General features: G+C 36.7%; 1 protein-coding gene across 1 annotated transcript in view; it reads left to right on the top strand.

The window, feature by feature from the left end:
• CNTNAP2 (contactin associated protein 2) overlaps positions 1 to 22,215 on the top strand; it is a 1,911,935-nt gene that overhangs the window by 766,275 nt on the left and 1,123,445 nt on the right. The window lies entirely within an intron of this gene.

Here is a 22,215-nt window from a genome sequence, read left to right as displayed (position 1 = left end):
TGTGGGGTTTTTGGGGGGAGGAGGAGGGAGGGCAGGGGGAGAAGGAGAGAGAGGATTTTAAGCAGGCCCAGTGTGGAACCTGACAAGGGGCTTGATCACATGACTCTGAGATCGTGACCTGAGCTGAGATCAAGAGTCTGACACTTAACTGACTGAGCCACCCAGGCACCCCTGTATTTCTTTCTTTTCTAATAAAACGTATGTTTAGCTGTAGTACATGTCCTGCTTTTCTAAATTACATCCAGTAATTTCTAATGTGTTGGCTTGTTCTGTGAATGTGCTTTATGATCCTCTATTTTCTTTCTTTTTTTTTTTTTTGAAGATTTTATTTATTTGACAGAGAGAGACACAGTGAGAGAGGAAGTACAAGCAGAGGGAGCGGGAGAGGGAGAAGCAGGCCTCCCACTGAGCAGGGAGCCTGATGCAGGGCTCGATCCCAGGACCCTGCGACCATGATCTGAGCCGAAGGCAGATGCTTAACCGACTGAGCCACCCAGGCGCCCCGATCCTCTATTTTCTAATCACTGATGTAATACCTTACATTTTATCAGCAATCATAGAAACTTTTGTTACGTTATCCAACAATAAATAAATAAGTTAACTTCCCTGAAGTGAGGAAATCATCATTTATTTAGCTCAAAGAACAGGACTTCACAGATTATCCAAAAATCCAAATATTTACTCTTTTCTTTTTGATTTAACATAATGTTTAGTTCTGTATTCTTACCCTACTAACACCCCCCCCCCCCCCCCACAGCTGTCAGCTCAGCCAGCCAAATGGATTGATTTAGCATCCACAGCATTCAGCTCCCTTGCCAGTCTTTGGTGGAAAGAGTGTTAATCTGTAGTGAAAGGTCTCAAGTCTTGGCAACAGAAAACAAAGTAGAAAGAAGAGGCCTGAATAATACACACTCTTCTGTAATCGGCCCCTGGAGATTCTTCAGCTGTTTGTACACGACATTAAGGAAAGCATGCTAATATGCTATTGTTTTGTTGACTACTCTAATTGAGATGTCTGACAAATTGATACATAATTTTAAGATTATTAGTGCCAAATGAAAAAAAAAAGCATGCTATAAAATGTCATATAACAGTTTTTTTGTAGATGTTAAGGAATTAATTTCTTAAATCATTTCAGTGAATCAGTTAACTTTAATTGTGCTCAGTAAATGTTATGGATGCTTTTGGCAGAAGTTTTTTTTTTTTTTTTTTCTTCACAGTATTTGCTTTTTAGGCAGTTTCGAAAACAAAGGACAAAGGAATGGTTAGTGTACCATTTAGGTTGTCTGATTCAGGACATAGATCCGGGTTAAGGGGAGTCAAAATGATGAGCAAAGTGGCTTTGGGAACACTGCTAAAACACTCTCAGCCTCCATCTCCTCATCTGTAAAATGGGTTTAATCCACATCTGTAAAATAAAATGGGTTGCTGGGAGAATTTAGAAAACATATGAAGCTCTAGGGACATCTCTGGCACTTCTTTTTAATCATATTGTTTTCTTTTGTCTTCAGATGCACTGAGTCAGTGGTCATTTTTTATTCTGTAGCCAAAATGCGGGCATCATCCTAAAAGAGAATTCTGATTAAAAGAACAAAAATCCATTTAAATATATCATGCCCTTATAACATCTAAAGACTCATTTTCATTTTTGTGTGGTAATAGTGATAATATAATCTTCATGACTGTGATTGACTAATTGCTAATGTTAAGTGGCTTCGTCAGTGAGATACTCAGAGGATGTCATGGTTCATGAAGAAGAATCTTAGCAGTGTCATGGTATTGTGTAGGTTGGAACAGTTTCTGGTTTTTATATGTTTTTGAGGGTAAAATGGGCTGGAGTCAGTGAATTACTCTTGTATCAATATGTGCATTTCATATGCTTCATCAGTTTTGAATGCTGTGTTCTTTTGAATTTAAGGAAGATTTAAAACACCAGAAATACTATAGATATGGAAAAGGGATTCTTAGAAATCTCATAAACCATCTTTCCTTTCCTTTCCACTACCATCAAACTTCATTCTGACTCCTCTGTATCCTAGTCATTGACGTATGGCTCCTAAGTGCTAGTGTCTACATGCAGTGAGAACTTAGAAGCTGATTCACTGGCCCTCAGTTTCTTCCTTCTTAGGGATGACGGGTAAATCAATTGTCACTTCTCCTGAGTAGCAGTAGACATTATCATGAGGCATATCAGGTTGCAAAGTCTTTGCTTTAATTGAATATTTTTATAGTACTTACCTGGTTTTCGTTGCTTGTGCACTGTATCCACCCCTTGGGAACACGAGAAATTTGGTAATTTTCTATTTGAGTTCTAGGAGATTGAAAGCTGTATGACTTTTCAAAAACTTTCTGACACATCAGTGCTAATTTGAGTAGAACTTAGCTAGCTCTCACGGTTGATGAAAGCAGGGAAAACCAGTGAGCGATGACAGTCTTTTAGTCTGATATCTGATTGCTTGTCTAAGTGTCATTGGTGAAAGGCAGGTATCTTTGTTCTTTTTCTGAGTTTAAGCCACATGTGCTCCTGTACTTAGCATGCTGAGAAATTTCAACAGAAGATCATTCCATGGATTTAAAGAATTGAATATTTGTATATTCAAATCTCTTTCCCCTCTTGCCCATTATAAACTTTGCTGTGGATAATCTTTGAAATAGCAGAACTGAAAAACAGACAATAAAGTGTAAGCTTTAAATTATCATAAACCCATACAGACTAATTCCCAGAGCTTCTTAGTAAGAACTGGTCCTGTATGAAGAGTAAATAGCTCACTTTTGAAGATAGTCCCATTTGAACAAATTATTTCTTCTTTGATTTGTCAAAAAGCCTAAAATTCCAGTTTTCAAATTCCTCATTATGTTTTAGTTTTTTTTTTTTTCTGGGAAGCTTCTTTTCAAAGTCTCATATTACTTCTTACAGAAAACTTGAATTAGCAAGGTACAATAGTTTGGAGATTAGCTGGTTGTTTTGCAATCAAGAGTAGAGCTCTAAAAGAATGGGCCACAGATAAGTTATATTTGGGTGTGGCAGAGATAAGGTGCAAGGCGTGCATAGGTCCCTGTGCAGAGGGCGGGCCTGCTGTGATCCCACAGAGAAAAATGCACGTGTAGTCAGGGACAGCCTGGGGGCAGGAGATCCTGAAGGAGGGGGAGCGATGACTTCTGCTGCTCACAAAAAAAATTAATCAGTTTTATTCTTCATTAATATTGGTCATCTGAGCTAGTGAAAAAATTTCAATTTAAAGGATTCCTGTTTTTTCCCCCCACTGTAGATAAAATGAATGTACATATTTGTAAGTCTTTTCTCCTCCTTCAGTCCCTTCATTTCTGCTTCTCACTATGTAAAATGCATCATCAAAATATCTCAAGTAAAATTTACCATTTTGGTTTAAATTCTCTGTAACTTTTTAACATCTCCCACTCAGTTTTTAATTGTTTTTGAAGATAGACGTTTTGATAATGGCAAAGGCTTAGGAAACAATAGTGTAAACTTCAAAATGTAGGGAAAAAAAACCATGATTTTATACAAATATATGGTGGGCATATATCAAAGATTTGCTTAACTCACTAATAAAGAAACTGAAGGATGCTAGAGATGGTTAAAAAAATAAAAGATAAGAGAGAATGTTGTATATGGTCAGTGAAGGAAAGAATGTCAAAATAAGTTAAATTCAAAATTGCTTAATGTTGGACAAGGCAATAAATCTATAACGGAGCTATTATTTCTGTTGGATAGAAACCATTAACATTTCTACTAGAGAAACATCATTTGCAGTGTATTAATCTTCTGTAATTAACATTTGTCTTTATAGATCCAGGGTTTTATTCAATAATCTATAATTAGTTTTAAAAAAGTGTTTCTTTAGAAAATCAATGATTTGTAAGCAGGTTTATTAAACAGTTCTTTAGCATGACTGGGCATTCAGTATTCTCTTACCTTAATTTCAAATTTTGGATAATTTTTCTCACTAACCCCTATATATAATCCATAATACCCTCATAAGCACTTCAAAAACAGACCTTCAAGGAAGTGAGCATTTTCTCTCCTGTGTAGCCAGCTATCGCTGAATGTAGAAATGCATTTCTAAATGTTCCTATATTCTGGTGTGGTGCCATCTCCTTGGGTTTGTCTTATATGCTGTTTGACCTTCTAGCACTCAACAAATCATGATAGTTGACTGAATGGCACTTATGGTGGAAGGCTCTGTTGTCTAGATGATGTCTCGCAAATTGAGAATACTATTTTTAAAATTCACAACAGAAGTGAAAACAAATGGAAAGCAAACTTCAGTAGCTAAGGACTTGTATCTCTGTAACTGTCTTAGAAAGTCTTTCTTTTATAGATTAAACTTCAAATGTGTTTAATATAATAGGTGAAATTGGCAATATTAGAATGTTCATCATGATGTATTAATGCATTATTTATCAATTTATTGCTAATTTATTTTACACGCAATGACCATTTTGCCTTAGTATACGTAAAGCACACATCTAAATTGAAGGAATATGCAGGTAAATAAACACAGTTCATCTCTATGGGACATGTTTCAGATATGAGAATCAAACAAGTGTGCAAGTTCTTTTTTTTTTTAAGATTTTATTTATTTGGGACAGAGAGAGAGCACAAGTCGGAAGGAGGGTCAGAGGGAGAGGGAGAAGCAGACTCCCCACTGAGCGGGGAGCCTGATGCAGGGCCCTATGTGGGGCTTGATCCCAGGACCCTGAGATCATGACGTGAGCGGAAGGTAAATGCTTATTAACCAACTGAGCCACCCAGGCGCCCCCAAGTGTGCAAGTTCTCACGCTACAAAGTAGAAAGTACTTTGTGTAGTAATGGTGTTTCAGAGCCACAAGAGCTCAAAACAAAATAGATGTGGTCAAAATAGAGTTATAAAGGAGGTAGTTGTTGATGTAGGTCTTCAGTGATAGGTAGTGTTTAGAGAGGAAAAAATTTAAGTGTCCAGAAATGTTCTAGTTATAGTAAATAGCATAAGAAAAGGCATAAATAAAAAGCATATGACAATTAGGACCAAGACAGTGGAGTAATATAGTGTGGGTACATAATGCCTATAGGTGACAGTAGATAATTGGGAGAAATAGATTCTGTATGTACCATAGATGATACGGAATCCTCCACTGAGTTTTGTTTTTTTTAATTCATACTTGATGAAATAAGCACCAAAATGCCAGTGAAGGCTTTTGAATATTTATATAAACTAAAATAGTTTATTTTATAATAAACAGAATATTTAGAATATTTTCTGTTGTTCGTGGACTTCAGTGAAGTAGTGTGAAGGTGGAGTTTGAATGCCTAATTAGGATGAATTAATAGCACAGTAGAGAAGTAATGGTGTTGAAAGGGTCTGACCTGGAATGATAGATGTGGGCAAAGTGTGCCTTGACCTTTCTTATTAACTGTTTTACTGGAGCACTGTACATCTTGCAAAACCACTGGTTTAGGTTTCCTTGATATATGGAGCTCTCATTCATTTGAGCTGACCCGTTTAAAGCTGCCACCTGGAGGAGGAAGTCTGCTGCATTGCCATTGCCTTGTTGTTGTTCTTCAGGTGAGCCTGGGTTTGAGGGAAAATACAGAGCAAAGGGAGAGTGCAGTGCAGCTGTGTTTCTTTCAATAACTCAGGAATGTTGTGTCATCAATGCCAAGTTTTCTAAACAATTAAAACAATTTGTAACTGTGCCAGCAGCTGGACAGGTGAAACCTAGCTTCAGAAGTCAGTTGAACATCTCCTTTACCCCAGCCTATCTGGGAAAATGGAGGAAAGCATGGCGGGGGGGCGGGGTGGGGGGGAGATGCACTTCAGTCAGAGAACACTGATATTGGGTGATGAACAAAGAGGGTGGTCCCATGTTCTTAGATATATCATTATAATAATGCATTTCATATTAACATTGTACATTGTTCTGTGATTTTTAAAACAGACAGCCTGGGAATCTGCCTAGTACCCCAGGTTTGTAGATGCAAAAATTTGACAAAAATCCTAAAATGATTACATGATTATTTAATGACTCTTTCAAGTTCAGTGAGCATCCATAAGTTCTAGAACCTGGTCTGTTGTCCTAATAATCAAACATATCCTCTTGTTGTTTTTAATCATCACACGTTCTGTAGAGACATTTAAAAGGGATGAGCAAATTTTTGATAATTTATTAATACTCATACAGGTTTTTTGTTGTTTTGTTTTAGCCAATTCTTTGTATGATATGTTTTCCAGACCACTGCAGTCCTGACCAGTGTAAAAATACTGTTGAGCTGTTGTCTTCCTTGGCATGGATATTTTATTTCTAATACTTAGGATAATAATTCATTCTAAAGTCAAAGTAGTATTGTTCTGTGTCTCACTTCCTGTTTGAACTTGTGATAACTCACGATGAACTGGAGTCGGGACGAACCTCATGGCTTTTCCAACTCAACAAAAACATATGCCCCTCTTCCTACTGGTTTAATTAACTTTTGAACTTCAATTAAAATATTTATACTTATGTTTACCCAACTTGATCTTGTTATATTTTGCTTCTCTTTGTGGATTTTTACCTTCAAATATTGCCTTAGGCATATAATATTTTGTTACTCCCCTCTGTTTTATACTCCTTGAGAATTTGATAGCAGTATCTTATTTGCCTTCATCAAGCATAGATGAATTTTTGACCTATAGAGGGTTCAGGAAAAACTCCTCAGCAGAGTTGACACTGATGTATTAATGGATACATTTTGAGTATGGCTGTGAAACCCTGTTTTCCTGTTTCACTTTTGTACTGATACTAATATTTTAAAATCTCCTTATTCATATGTAGAAGAATCTGTATTCTTTCTTTTTAAAGATTTTTTATTTATTTGACAGAGAGAGACACAGCGAGAGAGGGAACACAAGCAGGGGGAGTGGGAGAGGGAGAAGCAGGCTTCCCGCCAAGCAGGAAGCCAGATGCGAGGCTCCATCCCAGGACCCCAGGATCATGACCTGAGCCGAAGGCAGACGCCTAATGACTAAGCCACCAGGCGCCCCAAGAATCTGTATTCTTTTGACCATTTCAGTTACCCTCTGTAACCTTCTAAAGTTTTATTCTTTGTTAAAGTTTGGTGACCAGAATTACAAATAGTATCCCATAGGAGCACTGTCTTTTACTACAGGGAGAAGTTTCCCATTCCCTTTCGTTGATCTGGCTTTATGGTGAGAGTTCAGTGAGTTATTGATCATGTTAAAGCCCACTTTCCACTTCTCCATATCCATATTTTATTGCAAAATTTTCTTACTGGCCTAGGTTTTCACTGTGTAGAAGTGCTTAGGGTTATCTACAAACATACATTATAAATTGTGCATTTTCTCTGTTGTTATAAATACCAAATAAAATCTCTGGAGGATTCTTTTGTTAACATTTTCACCAATAAGACACACAATAAACTACTGTTTTATCAATAACAAAATTTTTACACTCTGGAATTTTGCCAAATTTTTTTTCCCTTCAAATTGGAAAACATTCAGATAAAGGACTCTTCCTGAGCCTTGTATTTATTTTTCTAATCAAAGAACTTTATTATACTCATCAAACATCATAGTGATCATCATTTTGCATGTTTCTAATTAATATTTGATGTATGTATTTGGTGTTCAATGATTCTTCTTTTTATAACAGAATCTACCAATTTTTATCTATGAAATTGAGAACTATTAATAATAACTTGTAATCTTCTGTAGAGACAATTTAAACAAACTTATCAGATGCCTGAATGTTGTAGTTCAGGGCACTGAGTTCATGCCTTATGATAAACTTTTGCATATTTAATTTATTATATTTATTTTAAATAGACTGATATTAACATGGGGGAGGGTATCTGATGCTTTCAACCTCTGAAGAAGCAGCTTACAATTTATTTGCTTTTCTCCCTTGACATATGTGAACATTTGTTTAGAAATTTTACATCACTTTGAGGCAAAAAGTAAATCCACTCTAAGATGCAGACTTTGGGGCACCTGGGTAGCTCAGTGGGTTAAGTGTCTGCCTTTGGCTCAGGTCATGATCCCAGGGTCCTGGGATGGAGCCCCGCATCAGGCTCCTTGCTAGCTCACCGGAGAGTCTGTTTCTCCCTCTCCCTCTGCTCCCCGCCACTCGAAATAAATAAATACAAATCTTAAGATACACATTTTAATACTTCAATGGGGACAGTTAGGACACGTAGCATATACTCTTTTTATTTTAAACTTATTTTAAGATAGTTACAGATTCTCTTGCGTGTGTGAGAGATAATAAATGGAGAGATTCCATGTCCCCTTTTTATCCAGTTTCTGCCAGTGTTGACATTTTGCAAAACTAATAGTACAGTATTAGAACCAGATTATTGACATTGGTACAGTAAGGATACAATATAGTTCCATCAGAACAAGGATCCTTCCTGTTGTCCTTGTATAGTCACAACTACTTCCCTTCCAGCCAGATTTCTTCACCCCAGCAACTGCTCACCTCTCATTCATAGGCCAGAGGGAGCATGTGCTCCTCACAGAGTCTGTTCTGCTTGGAGCTGTCACTGTTCTCTGGGACTGCTAGTCACCTGCCAAGACTTCTCTGCTCCTGCCCTCTGTGGATGTCACTCACCAGTCACCCCCCAAGTACCCTCTGAATTCCTTCATCACCACTAGAGATGTAACTGGGTCTTCCCGGGAACAAAGCTGTTTGGGTTTCACAGTAAAACGGCAAAAAAGCTTATTGTTCCCATTAAGCGTTTTGGTTTTTTTTCCTTTCTTTCCATACTTGGCCTTCTAATTTGCATATAGTCAGTGAGGCTCAGCTGGAGATAAGGTACTGTTGTAGCTCCTCTCTTTATTCCCCTCAATTTCCTGTCCTGATCTAGTTTAAACTCAGTTGGGAACACTTTGTCTCTTCTAGAACTTAATCCCATGTTTAGATACAGTCTCAGTTGTTTGCTTTATACTTTATTACTAACACTTAGTGTCCAGTATCTAACCCAATGACAGTCACAAAATTATTTCTTGCCATCAATGGCAAGAAATAATGTACACTATAGTGAGGACTAAATTCAGAAATAAAAGCAAAACTGGATTTTCTAAGCCTACTTTACTGATTTGTTAAGTTTACAATCGAAGAGAAAACCACTTTTGTAGGACAGAAGCATTATATATCACAGTTGGTAGAGGTTACACAAATCTGTACAAGGGGTACAACTTCTGTCTTCCTCTCATCCCTTCCCAAACACCAAAACAGCATGTACATTTAGTTAAACCAGAATCAAGTCTGTGGTTGTGCCAGTGTCAGTCTTTTGGTTTTGATGATTGTAGAATGATTATGTGAGATGTCATCATTGGAGGAGGCAGGGAAAGAGTACATAGGAGCTCTATGCCGTTTTCACAACCACATGTGAGTCTAAAATTATTTCAGAATTAAAACAAAAAGGCAAAAAATGACAAACTTTTGGACTGCCATGTGATTTAAAGTTCCTGTCTTTCTCATTCTGCTTGTGTGTAAATGTATATATCTCTGATAGATCAATGTATATGCTTATTTGACATCATCAGTTTTTATGGCTAGAAAGCCTAAATGTATTTATTGTGCTTGGAGATTCTTGATGAATATAAAATTGAAGATAGGATCCCAGGCTATACATGAAAGCATTATAATGCGTAAGTGTTTATGTGAAACATAAATAGATAATTTCTGTGTAGAAGGAAATGACAGTAGAATACTATCAAAACTATATCAATACAATGACTGGAGCCCAAAGCTGATTTCACGTTGGCTTATCAAAGTAACAAAACATTCCTGAATCTAAATCACTTTGAAAACCACATTACGAGTGTCGTATGCTTGCTCCATTGGTATAATCTTTTGATAAGGTTTATAAAATGTTTTAGATTTTTGTTTATATAATATATAATTCGACAGATATTTTCTTCATACAATAATGGTTAAATATGGAAATTAATATGTAGTTTCTTTATTATTTTTTCATGTTTTTTATTTATTTGAGAGAGAGAGAGTGTGTGTGCCCATGCAACCTGAGCAGGGAAAGATACAGAGGGGGAGGGAGAGGCAGACTCCCCACTGAGCAGGGAGCCCGATGTGGGGCTCGATCCCAGGACCCCGGGATCTTGACCTGAGCTGAAGGCAGATGCTTAACCGACTGAGCCACCCAGGCGCCCCATGGAAATTAACATGTACTTTCAAATAATATTTGGTTTATTTTTATGTCTGCTTTCCATTAGAGGTTTAATTTTACTTTCTTTTTATTTCTTTCTTGCATGCTGCCAGTCTTTCCTTTAGATGGTAACGAAGGGTATTTCTCAAAGACAAGTTTATATATAGACCTGAATAGCATCATTTTATTCTTAAAGTAACCTAATAGCCAGTAAGGCTCATTTTGTTTGTTTTGACACTTATTCAAGAGGGCAGGTTCAAAATAAGCTCTCCTTTTTTTTTTTCTAGTTTTTTTTTTTTTTTTTTTTAATTTCCCAGAATCTCTGGTGGTGTATACTTGGCTAACAACACCCATTGCTTATTAGCTTTGTCTCAGTGATTTAAAAAAAAAAAAAAATCCATAAAATTAGTGCAAAGCTGCATTTGTCACACCTGAATGTGCTGGGGAGGAAAACAAAACAGACCTCGCTCTGAATCACATTTTGCTATTGCGCATCTCTAAACCATAGGTTTGGTTTATCTTCAGTGTGCCTTGTTTCCTACATTCCCTGCCTCCATCCCCTTAGTTGAGGAAAATATGTTCAGAAGTTGAAGTGGTGTTCATCCCTTTGATGTTTTAAATTATTCAATTCAGAAAGCAAATAAAATTTTCTTATGCACAGGGGAATATAGTGAATCTCTAGAAATTATCATCCCATTGCACAAGAAATGGATCATCTTTCATTATAAAAGAGCATTAAAAATGGAAACTGCAGTATAGATTTTCTCTAAATCTGGAGCTATAACTGGCTATTTGTCTCAGGTTCTAACTAAAAAGAACCCTATAGTTGTATATACATGACAGCAATATAACAAACATATTTGTTCAGCTAAGTCAATTCTGTTAATTTGTTGAAAAGAATCTGTTAAGTGATTCATTTAGCATCCTATAAACAAAACAAAGGGTGATAATTATACAAATTATTCTTTTCAGTTTATTGAGTTGGCAGTATGTGAACAAAGGCAACCTGTGTCTATACTTTGGGTTAAGTAATTAGGTTTTCACAGGATGAGATTTTAATTTAGAAAGATCCCTCTTCAGGTAGTATATAAAGTAAATTGAAGAAGGAGACTGGAGGTAGGGAGAATATTCAGAGGGCTGTCAGGGGAGGATGAGGGTTTGAGAAAGTATAGTGGCCACAGGAGTGGAAAAGCCATGAAGGGAGAGACAGGACCACCAGCACATTGTGGATGTGAGTAAGGAAAAGGAAAAGTTACAGATGGGACAGAAGATTCTGGGCTGGGGGATTAGGAGGATGGCAGTATCAGCAAACACTATGAAGAAAAAGAAGAAATGGAACAAGTTTTGGTGGTGATAAGGCAAAAACTTTTTCAATTAGGAACATTTTCCAGCTATTCAAATATAGATGTCAGATAGAGAGCCGGAAATTCTGGCCTAGATTTCAAAATCCATTTTAGGACTGGTGGTATGGGGTATGGAAATCAGTCTCTAATGTTTGAATTAGAATGAGACCTTCCAGAAAGGGAGAATTGAGAGGAAGAAGTCAGAGAGAGAAGTGATTCCTATCCCAGAATCAAAATGAGGTCAAGTCTTGAAGAGAAAAAAGATACTATAAGGATACCAAGTGCTCCAGAACAGTTGCAGAGGGTCAGAACTGAGAAAGCAGCCTTGGATTTGATTGTAGTAGCGCGGGGAACTGTGTATATCTAGGAGCATAAAGGAAGAATGGGTAACGAGCCTTAAACCCTTGGTAGGCTCGTTAGCAAGTTGCCTCTTCAAGAAGTTTGGGCAGTGAATAAAGAAGGATATGGTGTTATAAAGTGAGTAGGATGAAAAGTGTTTTTTTCCCATGATTTATTTTCCCTTTTAAATCAGGACATGTGATTTGTTTCCTTTAAAGCTGAGGCAGAGACAATTTTTAGGAAAGAATTAGAACACAAGGGCACTATGGAAACATGGCTAGTGGAAAATAGGGAGGATGGAGAAAAAAGAAAATAGTCCAAGTAGGACTTGCCCCTTGATGAATTATAGCAGGAAGTTAGTTGAGCAGTGGACTGGTGGAAGTTCTATACTTTGTTTATCCATGTATCCATTGATGCATATTTGGGATGTTCCTGGACTGGGGTGGTTATGAATAAAGCTACCATAAAAACTCACATTCAGACTTTCATGTGAAGATAGATTTTTTCTTTCTTTCTTTTTTTTTTTTTTTTTTTGAGTAGTGGGATTGCTGGGTATGTTTAAGAAGCTGCCAAACTGTTTTCCTAACTGGCTGTACCATTTTACATTTCTACCAGCAGTGCGTTAGAGTTCCCCTGCACAGCATTGTCGTTAGCACTTGGTATTTTCAGAGCTTTGTTTTGTCCTGTTTTTATTTATGAGTTTCATATACACATCAGTTCCCTTTGCCCCATAAAGTCCAAAGGGATGATGCAGACTGGCCTACGTGGATGCTGCACATGCAGATTTGGAAGACAGCTAAGGAAATTCAAGCTTCAGAAACATTCTGTTAGGAGTTGCAAGCAAGCCCACCTGACCTTTGTCCTAAAGATGTTATCTTTATTGTATGGGACCATAAACAAACCTGCCCCCTTATCCAGAAGGAACAATACATCTACCTCCCCAGCTGCTTGCTACAACCACCTTAAAAAGATAGTCCAGCACAGAAGCTCTGCTCACAAGATGTGCAGAAACATGAGCAATCGTGAGAAGCTTTCTCCCAGCAGTGGGAAGATACTTGCATTGTCAGTTTTAACTTTTAAAAATGATTTATATTGCTTCTTAGGTCATTTTTGTTAGGTTAGATTTTTGTGGCACAGTGACCATTTCACTTTAATTTTAATGACATACAGCTTGTTCATTGTTTTTTCATTGCATTATGGTTTTATTTTTTAAAATATTTTATATATTTATTTGAGAGAGAGAGAGAGAGCACAAGCAGGAGAAGAGGCAGGGGGAGAGGGAGATGCAGACTCTCCGCTGAGCTGGGAGCCTGACATGGGGCTCGATCCCAGAATCTTGAGATCATGACTTGAGCTAAAGTCAGACACTTAACCATCTGAGCCACCCAGGCGCCCCTGGTTTTTTTTTTAATCTGTCTATAGTTATGTTCTCTCTGCATTTCTGATATTGATAATTTTTTCTTGTTTTGGGAAATAACTGTCACCAGAGATTTTCCAATTTTACTTATTTTATAGAGAATCTTATGACCCTCAAATCTTTTTTTATTCCCACTCTTATAATTTTCTTATATATTCCTTGAACTTATTTTGGTCTTTTCCCTAACTTCTGAAGTTGTGTGCGTAAGTCATTAGTTTTCACTCTTTTTTCCTTTTCTACTATAGATCATCTTAAAATTTTCCCTCCAAATAATACTTTAGCTTCATGTCACAAGTTTTGATACCTAGTACATTTTTATAACTAATTTGTTCTCAGTAGTTTTTAACTACCGTTATTTCCTTTTCTGACCACAATGGTCTTTGTTCCTGGATAGTTGTTCGAGGTTATCCAAGTTTACACAGCTAGGTGCTGGCAGAATTAAGAATAAAATTGTCTTTATTTCAGAGTTTATCTTTTGTTTTGTTTACTATTTAGTGTAACTTAATTGCCCTCGCTTCTGAGAATGCAGTCTGTTGGATACCAATTTTTAGACATCTACCATGACTTGCTTCAAGGCCTAAAATATATTTTTTCCACATAGTTGTCAGTCCATCCTTTGAAAAGCATATGCAGGGTTTTCAAAGTTTATAGCCTTAAGTTTCTGAATTATTTTGTCTAAATTTTTCTATTTTTAGTAACTTGTCTAATAGTATTTATAAGTAAAAGATAGGTACTTAAGTCTCTTATTATGGTAGTCTTATTAATAAACTCTTACTAAATTTATTAGGAATGGCTATTCAAAAGAATATTTTCTATATGCAGTTATTTAAAATAGGAAATATAGAACATATTCCCTTTTACTCACTTCCTATTAAGGTGAGGAGAGTAGGAGAGCATGATGTGTGGCCTCTTCAGAGAAGATGCAGAATTTAGTTAAAGCATTCAGAGAAAAAAAAAAAAAATGCAAACCAAACCTAGTATTAGTGAACCATTTCTTAGATACTTATAACAGAGTAGACATTCTCATGATCTTTAATATTGTTTGGCCAAGTTGAGAAACAGATTTGACTGACATCAGTTGTGGTCAGCCTATCTGCATATGTCAGTGTGATTTCTCCAAGGTACATCTTTTCATCTTGCCTTTTATAAGCATGTTCCTTTTAATTGCTGGGAGTAAATAGGCTTCTCTGAAGAGAACTGTTATCCCAGTGAATAGGTATTTAAGCTGTGGATCTGTCTAAAATTCTGTAACTGTTTTTTTGTTTGTTTATCTAAAATAAAATTAATAAATTTATCAGGTGGTTACTGTACTCAGATCACATAATACCATCTGATCAACCACTTTAGGCTGCTCCAATTAAAAATTTTCTTTAAATTATAGACATTTTCATTAGACATGGCCATTACCTATAGAATACGACATTCAAAAAAAATAAAGGCACATAGGAGACAGTAAACAATTTGGGGGCAGTTTATGTGATCAGTGGCACCCTACACTGAATATCTCATTAATCTTCTTTTTTGGGTTACTGCTAAATAAAAACATTTTCACATCAGAATACTATTAAATTGATTATTCTCATGAGAAAACACAAAAAGTTGTGTTTTATATATTTATATATAGTCTGAGTTATACTGCAAGTTTTATATCTGCATGATTTTACTTTAATTTTCTATATCTATATTAGTGCAAGAGGATAGTTTGCATGTGCTGAGAAAAAAAAATAGTTCAATTATTAGTGATTAGCATATTTTAAAGTGTACATTTTAAAATTGCATATCTCAGTTTGTAAAAAAAAAAACCTATTTCTCTAGCATAATACTGTAGTGGAGTCAATTTAGGATACAGCTTTGCTTGAATGAAAAAGTAGCTTTAAGTGTATCGTGTGATCATAGCAAGATAGTTTTTAATAGCACATTCCAGTAAAGAATTTGGATTTTATTTATTACAAAATAGGAATTTTCTGAAATTGCTGACTTGGAGGCTTTGAAATGAGAATATATTTTGTACTGTATAGGAATAATATTGAAAGCAGGAGGGCAAATTAGGAAACTACGGTATCAGAAGTGTGAAACAATTAAGAGGGCCTAGCCCCTGGGATGGACCTAAAAATGAAAAAGAAATGAAAATAGGTAAGGAACTGTAACTAGGATCTGATAAAAGCACAGGGGAAAGTAAAGTTAGTAGAGGCCAAGATTTTAGGAAAACTAGGATATTGGAAAATTAGGAGAATTCTAGACTGATGTCAGGAAGAAAGACCTTCCTCTGATGTGTGGTCCTTCTAGCTGCACTTAGATTGATATGAGACAGATTAAGAGGAGAAAATAAAATTTAATAGGTGTACCTATAGGGAATCCAGACTTGAAATTCCAGACACACTGAGGCAACATGAAGCTTATGAGCTAAGGATAGCTAAGGATAGAGGGTTAGAGTCTGAGCATGGAAAGGGGAATGTCTGTTAATAGCTTTCTTCCTAGTACAGGCTCCTTTCCAATGTAATTGCAGGCAGTTGGCAGAGAGGGGGAGAGCTTTTCCTGCATCTGCTGGGTTTTGATTACTTTGAATTCAAAATAATCTTTATGCCAAAGTGACCCATCTTGGGCAGCCTGCCCTTGGCCTACATAGGTCCCTCCTCTGAAACTTTCCTCAAGTGTTTCATATTATTAGTTGAGCTGATAAATTGTTCTGTCTCATTGAACCAGTCTTAGTTCTGACAATAGGTCAGTTCAGTTAAAATTATTTTAGGAGGTGATGATGCAGATGTGTTTTCAAAGTTAGGCCTGTGGTTCAAGAAATCAGGTATTAAACAAGAGGTGTTTCTTTGGAAACAAAGGAAAAACAATGGTTAATGATTAGATCAAAATATAAATAAATTTCTGAGTTCTGAGGATAGCCAGTGGAGATTTTTAGAGGTCAAGCTCGAAGCACCTTTAGGTAGAGGGAGAACGGGCAGTGGCAGTCTGACAGATTTTTTCCTGGTTTGTAGTTCAAATGTCTCTGGAGATCTTTGAATGGCCCACTGAGCAATAGGCATGACAATTGTCTATACATGAGCTTTTGTGATTTCTCTTAAGGTAGCATCAAGTTGTTCACATTTAGCTTTCAGGGCTTCAGGAAAAAGGGCAGTTTCAGTTCTAAAATGCAGCATTTTCCAACTCAGCAAGGTGGAAGGAAAAAAAATAAAACAAAAAACCAAGATGGTAGTTTGGAGAGTTGCAGAAACGCACTAGAAGAAATCAAGATCTAGTCTAGTTTATAATAAACAGAATCTAATATTTACTCAAGTATATTATTGAAACTTTTTTTTTCTCTGTAATCATCTCTGTTTTTACCAAAGATAGCCAAATTATCATTTATTGCAAAATAAGTTTTAACAACCTGGCCTAATTATTTACATAAGCACAGCAAGAACAGTGATTGGCCATATATGTTCTTTTCATTGTGCTCTGCTGGGACTTTTTATAAGGAATTTCTAGATTTGCCTATAGTACCTGTAGATTTGGATGAATTCCTCTCTTCCCAAAATATGCTGAGGTTCTTGCACCTGCCAGGAGGTGACCTTCTTTACTCACCTGTTAGGCTACTGGAAATGGTAAGCAAGGCATCAGACCAACATCTCCCAGGGGCTCTATTGGCTGCATATAGTCGACCTTAGTTCCTTGAAGCTATTTGGTCATTTTTCAGTCTGTGCATGTCTCAAATAGGACATTCCAGTCAAAGCCTTGCTAATAACATAACCAGTGTTTTCAGTTGTATTCCTGTTACAAGGAGAACAGATTCTTACTGAACTTAGGCAAATAAATATATTGCCATAAAAATACAAGAATACTCACTGAAATTTTTTTTAATTTGGGAGATTTCAGGTAAGAAAAGATACATGTTTCAGTCCTGCTTCTAATGGTATAGTTTATCAAATTGCTGTTGGTCTGTTAGCTCAAGAGATTTCCTTAGATCTGGAAAAACAAAAAAACATTTTAAGAAGTCAGCTATAGGGCACCTGTGTGGCTCAGTTGGTTAAGCTTCTGCCTTCAGCTCAGGTCATGATCCCAGGGTCCTGGGATTGAGCCCCGCATCGGGCTCCCTGCTCAGCGGGAAGTCTGTTTCTCCCTCTCCCTCTGACTTTCCTCCCTGCTTGTGCACTCTTATCTTTCTCAAATAAATAAAGTTTAAAAAAATTAAAAGTCATTTATGTTTTAAATAAAAAGTCCTAAAAATATAATTATCTTCCTCAGTTCATTCAGTCCCATGTTAATTGATTTTTGTTTTGCTTGATCCACTTTTTCCACTAGTTTTGGAAATTCTTACCTAATTCAGTTTTATAATCTTAAGATTATTTTTTTTCTTTTTCAAGTTTTTATTTAAATTCCAGGTAGTTAACATACAGCATAATATTAGTTTTAGGTGTACAATATAGTGATTCAGAACTTCATACATCCCCCCTGTGCTCATCACAACAAGTGCACTCCTTAATCCCCATCACCAATTAACCCATCCCCCAACCCACCCCTCTTCTGATAAACATCAGTTTGTTGTCTATAGTTAAGAATCTGTTTCTTGGTTTGCTTTTCTCTTTTTTTCCCTTTATTCATATGTTTTGTTTCTTAAATTCCACATATGAATGAAATCATACGGGATTTGTCTTTCTCTGATTTATTTCACTTATAATACTCTCCAGCTCCATCCATGTTATTGCAAATGGCAAGACTTCAGTCTTTATATGGCTGAATAATATTCCATTGTGCATATATATATATATATATACACACACACACACCACATCTTCTTTATCCATTCATCAGTTGATGGACAGATGGGCTGTTTCCATAATTTGGCTGTTGTAGGTAATGCTGCTATAAACATCAAGGTCCGTGTATCCCTTTGAATTAGTATCTTTGTATTCTTTGGGTAAATATCTAACAGTGTGACTGTTGGATCATAGGGTAGTTCTATTTTTAACTTTCTGAGGACCGTGCTGTTTTCCACAGTGGCTGCACCAGTTTGCATTCCCATTAACAGTGTAAAAGTGTTCCTTTTCCTCCACATCCTCACCAACATTTGGTGTTTCTTGTGTTGTTGATTGTGGCCATTGTAACAAGTGTGAAGTGATATTTCCTTGTGGTTTTGACTTGCATTTCCCTGATAAGTGATGTCGAGCGTCTTTTCATGTGTCTGTTAGCCATCCGGATGTCTTCTTTAGAAAATGTCTACTCATGTCTTCTGCCCATTTTTAATCAGTTATGAGAAACCTGTACTGAAATGTTCTTTCTATGAGTCTTCATTGATGAAGAAACACATCTGCAGTAGCATCAACATAAAACAGTAACTGCAGATAAGACTTAAAAATGGCTATGGTTAAAGATTTGACTAGGGTTCATTATGATGCACTTGGCAAGGAAATTTGGCCATTTCTGTGACCTATCACATCTCAAAACAATAACATACCAGGGTATCAGATTTCTAGGGGGTTTTATACAATTTTAGAACACTTATTTTAATTATTATCTACACAGTCTAACGATGTTTAGAGTTATTTATTTGATAATGCTTCCCATTTCATTTAACATACCAAATAAGTCTCACAAAATCTGAAATGTTCCAGAAGCTCTCTGGAACATCTCAGGTAGAATGTGGTCAAAGATATCATTTTAGAATTTGATTTTGGGAAGTAGGTAAAAAAATATCAAAAGGTTAGAACATTTGATTAAGTAGGATCATAGATCATGTTAAAAATATTTAATTATCTGTTTAAAATGACAATAAAATATTACAAAGGCAAATACAGAATTTTATATAGCTGTGATAAAATTTAGCTTTTTTAAAAAAAGTTAAGACTCAGGTTTTTGTTTTGTTTTTTTTGTTTTGTTTTGCCCTTTTAAAGTAACCAAAAGACGTGATAAACATGGGAAACTATTTTGGCAAAACAGAATCCTTGCTTTCTAGTCAGATAACTTTAAAGATAAAAACATTTACAATTTCTTAATTGTAATATTAAGAGCAAACCAGTAGTTCAAGAAAACTTTGTTGTTTTAACAAGGAGAAAACAAAAGTTTTAATTTTGCACCAGTGTATTCTTGATAGTGAAACTCATTAACTTAAATTTATTCTAATCTTAACCAGTATTGACAACACACAAAATTCCCTTCTAAAGATTCCTTCTCCATAAACCTTTTACAACTTTCCTGTTTACATTAGAGTTTGTCCTAAGTTTTCCTTCTTTAAATAACCAGTCTCACTTTAGCGACATAGGCATGCCAGGTCTAAGGACCCAGAGGGGTTCCATAGGACCAGCAAGAGGGTACTTGGCTTCATGCAGAATACAAATCCAGTGTGAGCCAGGAGGAAGTGAAAACAGAGTTTATTGAATAGCGTAAAGGATAGAGTATAGCAGACAGTGTCTGGGAGACTTGGAAGGAGGAGTGGGGGGAGTCTAGTCTCTCTGTCACTTGGGGTTTGGGGTGTATAGTGGAAAGGGGTCCAAGGTCCTTGTTCCTTGAGGAATTCAAGGTAGGGTCTGATCAAAGGCGAGTGTCAGGTGAGTAATAGGTATTATTTCATAAATCATTGAAGATATGCCAGCATTGACCGAAGTTTGTTTGAAGCTAACATTCTGGAACATGTTTGGGATCCCATTCTTAATCATCATGTGTTTGGAGGTGGGGCCTAGGATGAAATTCGGAGAAATGATTAACTTTCTTGCTTTCCACTTGGAATGGGAACATAGCTTCTTTGGTTTATTCAGATGTAAGATGAAATATAGAACATGAGTAAAAGGAACCTAACAGAAAAAAAGCAGAGATTGAGCCTTTCTAAAAATGGAGTTTCATTCAGTTTCCTTATCTCATCTCACTCTGCGATTTTTACCTTCCTTATTCTCAAGGAGTGTTAAAGGGTGAAGGTCTCCTCTTCTGTAGCTTCTTCAAGCTGAAAGGGCTTGTAGACCCTGTCTATTGGGAGGCATAAAAATCTTGAACTATCTGATTTGGTGAAGGGCTCCTCATCTTAGGTTGTCTGACTCAGAGGCGCCTTTGAGGTCTCATCGTAAGGATAGGATGCTTCCTAGAGAGCATCTGTTCAGATAATTTGTGCCACATGTTTATACAAAACATGTAGCAATGATAGTCCCCACAGTAAAGAAGACCGAGCATAATTACTATTAGTATTAGTAAAAGAAGTTTTCTCCACCAAGACCATCCATTTCCACTAAACCAGGAAGAAATCCAGTCATTGAGGGAACTAGAGGAGGCAGACATTGCCTTAATTTGGATATGCAGGTCTGCTAAAATTTGGGGTACATTAGCAGAGTTATCTGGGATATATACACAATATTCAGTCTCAATAATAGCACAAGTTCCTCCTTGAGCTGCTGTTACTATATCCAAAGCCATCCTCTCTTGTAATACAGCCTTTCTCATTGATTCAGCTTCAAAGTTTAACAAGGAAAGCCCATGCATAGTATCATTAGGGCTTATGTGGTATAGTTTATTAGGGCCTCCATATGCCAGGTCATGTCTTCTATTCCCAGTTAGGGCAAAAAAAAAGAAAATGGCTAACTGGTGATCATACTAATGAAAGGCTGATTGTGTCCAGCAGTAAAGTGGGGATAATTTGCTGACATAGGTGTTTCTTTACACCATCTCCCTTGTATCCAGGGAAAGCCTAGGGTTCAGCACCCTGTCAATCCAGGGGGTGGCCGTGGCTACAAATTGGTGCCACATAGCCAGTGAATTCCGTTGGGTGCTAGCCATCTGATGCCAGGTCATGTCACCCAATCAGTAGCACACCAGTCGGTTGATTGTAGAACAATAGTATGCACACAAGCTTCTGGGGAGAGCCACCCTAATTGGCGGGTGGCATTAAGCCATGCATCATTGGTATGATTTCTTTGTTCCCAGCACAGGAGGACCTATTGGTTTAATTGGCTTATAGTAGGAGTAAACCACATAAATTCATCCCATATTTGAAAATAACCATTATCAGTATATCTCTTATTACTGGGTTTAACTGTTATCCACATAGCTTTCTTTTCTTCAGTTTTGGAGTTGGAATATTCAGTTATGATTTCAATGGTCTGAGGGTAGGAAAAAGGTCTTTCATGACCTGGAGAATTCCACGTAGTACTTACCATTGGCCAACAAAAAACATTTTTGTTAGTAACAGAGATGTCCCTATACATGCTAGTATTTGGTTGGTATATCGTATCTTTTATATATTGGTGTAAATAATGCAAATCTGTATCCTGTAATGGAGAAGCCCACCAAGGGAGACCTGAAGTGCTGGATAAAGGGAGTGGGCCACAAATCCAGCAAGGACTTTTTTGTAAGCTGTCTGCATAATGTTGAACCTACTGCAAACGGTAGTTGGGGACGTTTGCTTTTGCTAGAGATTGAATAAGGAGGAAACCCAGAAAAATAAATGACTTTGAAAGCTTCATTGAGCTTATTGGTCCTTTGGAACAGCAACTTCAGATCTTTCACAGGTTCACAGGTGTGGGCAGGTGTTTCTTCTGTGGGAACCTGTGGGGACTCACCAGAAACAAGTTTAATTCTTGATAAGTGTACCTGGCTTGGTATTCCCCTTAGTTTTACAGCTGTAGGAGTACTAAGTAAAATTTGATAGGGTCCTTCCCATTTGGGTCTAAGCTGTTCTTTTAGAGACCCCCAGTTCCATGTTTTAGTAATACCATACTCCCTGGCTCTGCTCTCTCAGACCAGCTGTCACTCATTGGAGACAGAAGTATCTTATTCCATATTCCCGAATGGCCTGATGTATTAGGACAATATTACTTTCTTCAGCAAAAACGTATTCCCATTCCTCATATGATTTTTCCTCAAAACACATTATCTTACTTTGCTTGCGTACAGTTGTTTCCTTTATTTCTGATAATTACATTTATTAGAATTTTTAACTCTTAGAAACCTTAGTTTCTAGTGAAAACTAAGCAATTGTGAGCAGT

The sequence above is a fragment of the Mirounga angustirostris genome, unplaced genomic scaffold, assembly GCF_029215605.1.
Source record: "Mirounga angustirostris isolate CCGP_5_RB_7025 unplaced genomic scaffold, mMirAng1.0.hap1 SCAF_12, whole genome shotgun sequence".
NCBI classification, from domain to species: domain Eukaryota; kingdom Metazoa; phylum Chordata; class Mammalia; order Carnivora; family Phocidae; genus Mirounga; species Mirounga angustirostris.
Note: the sequence above shows the minus strand (reverse complement) of the source record. Positions and strands in the feature narration are given on the sequence as shown.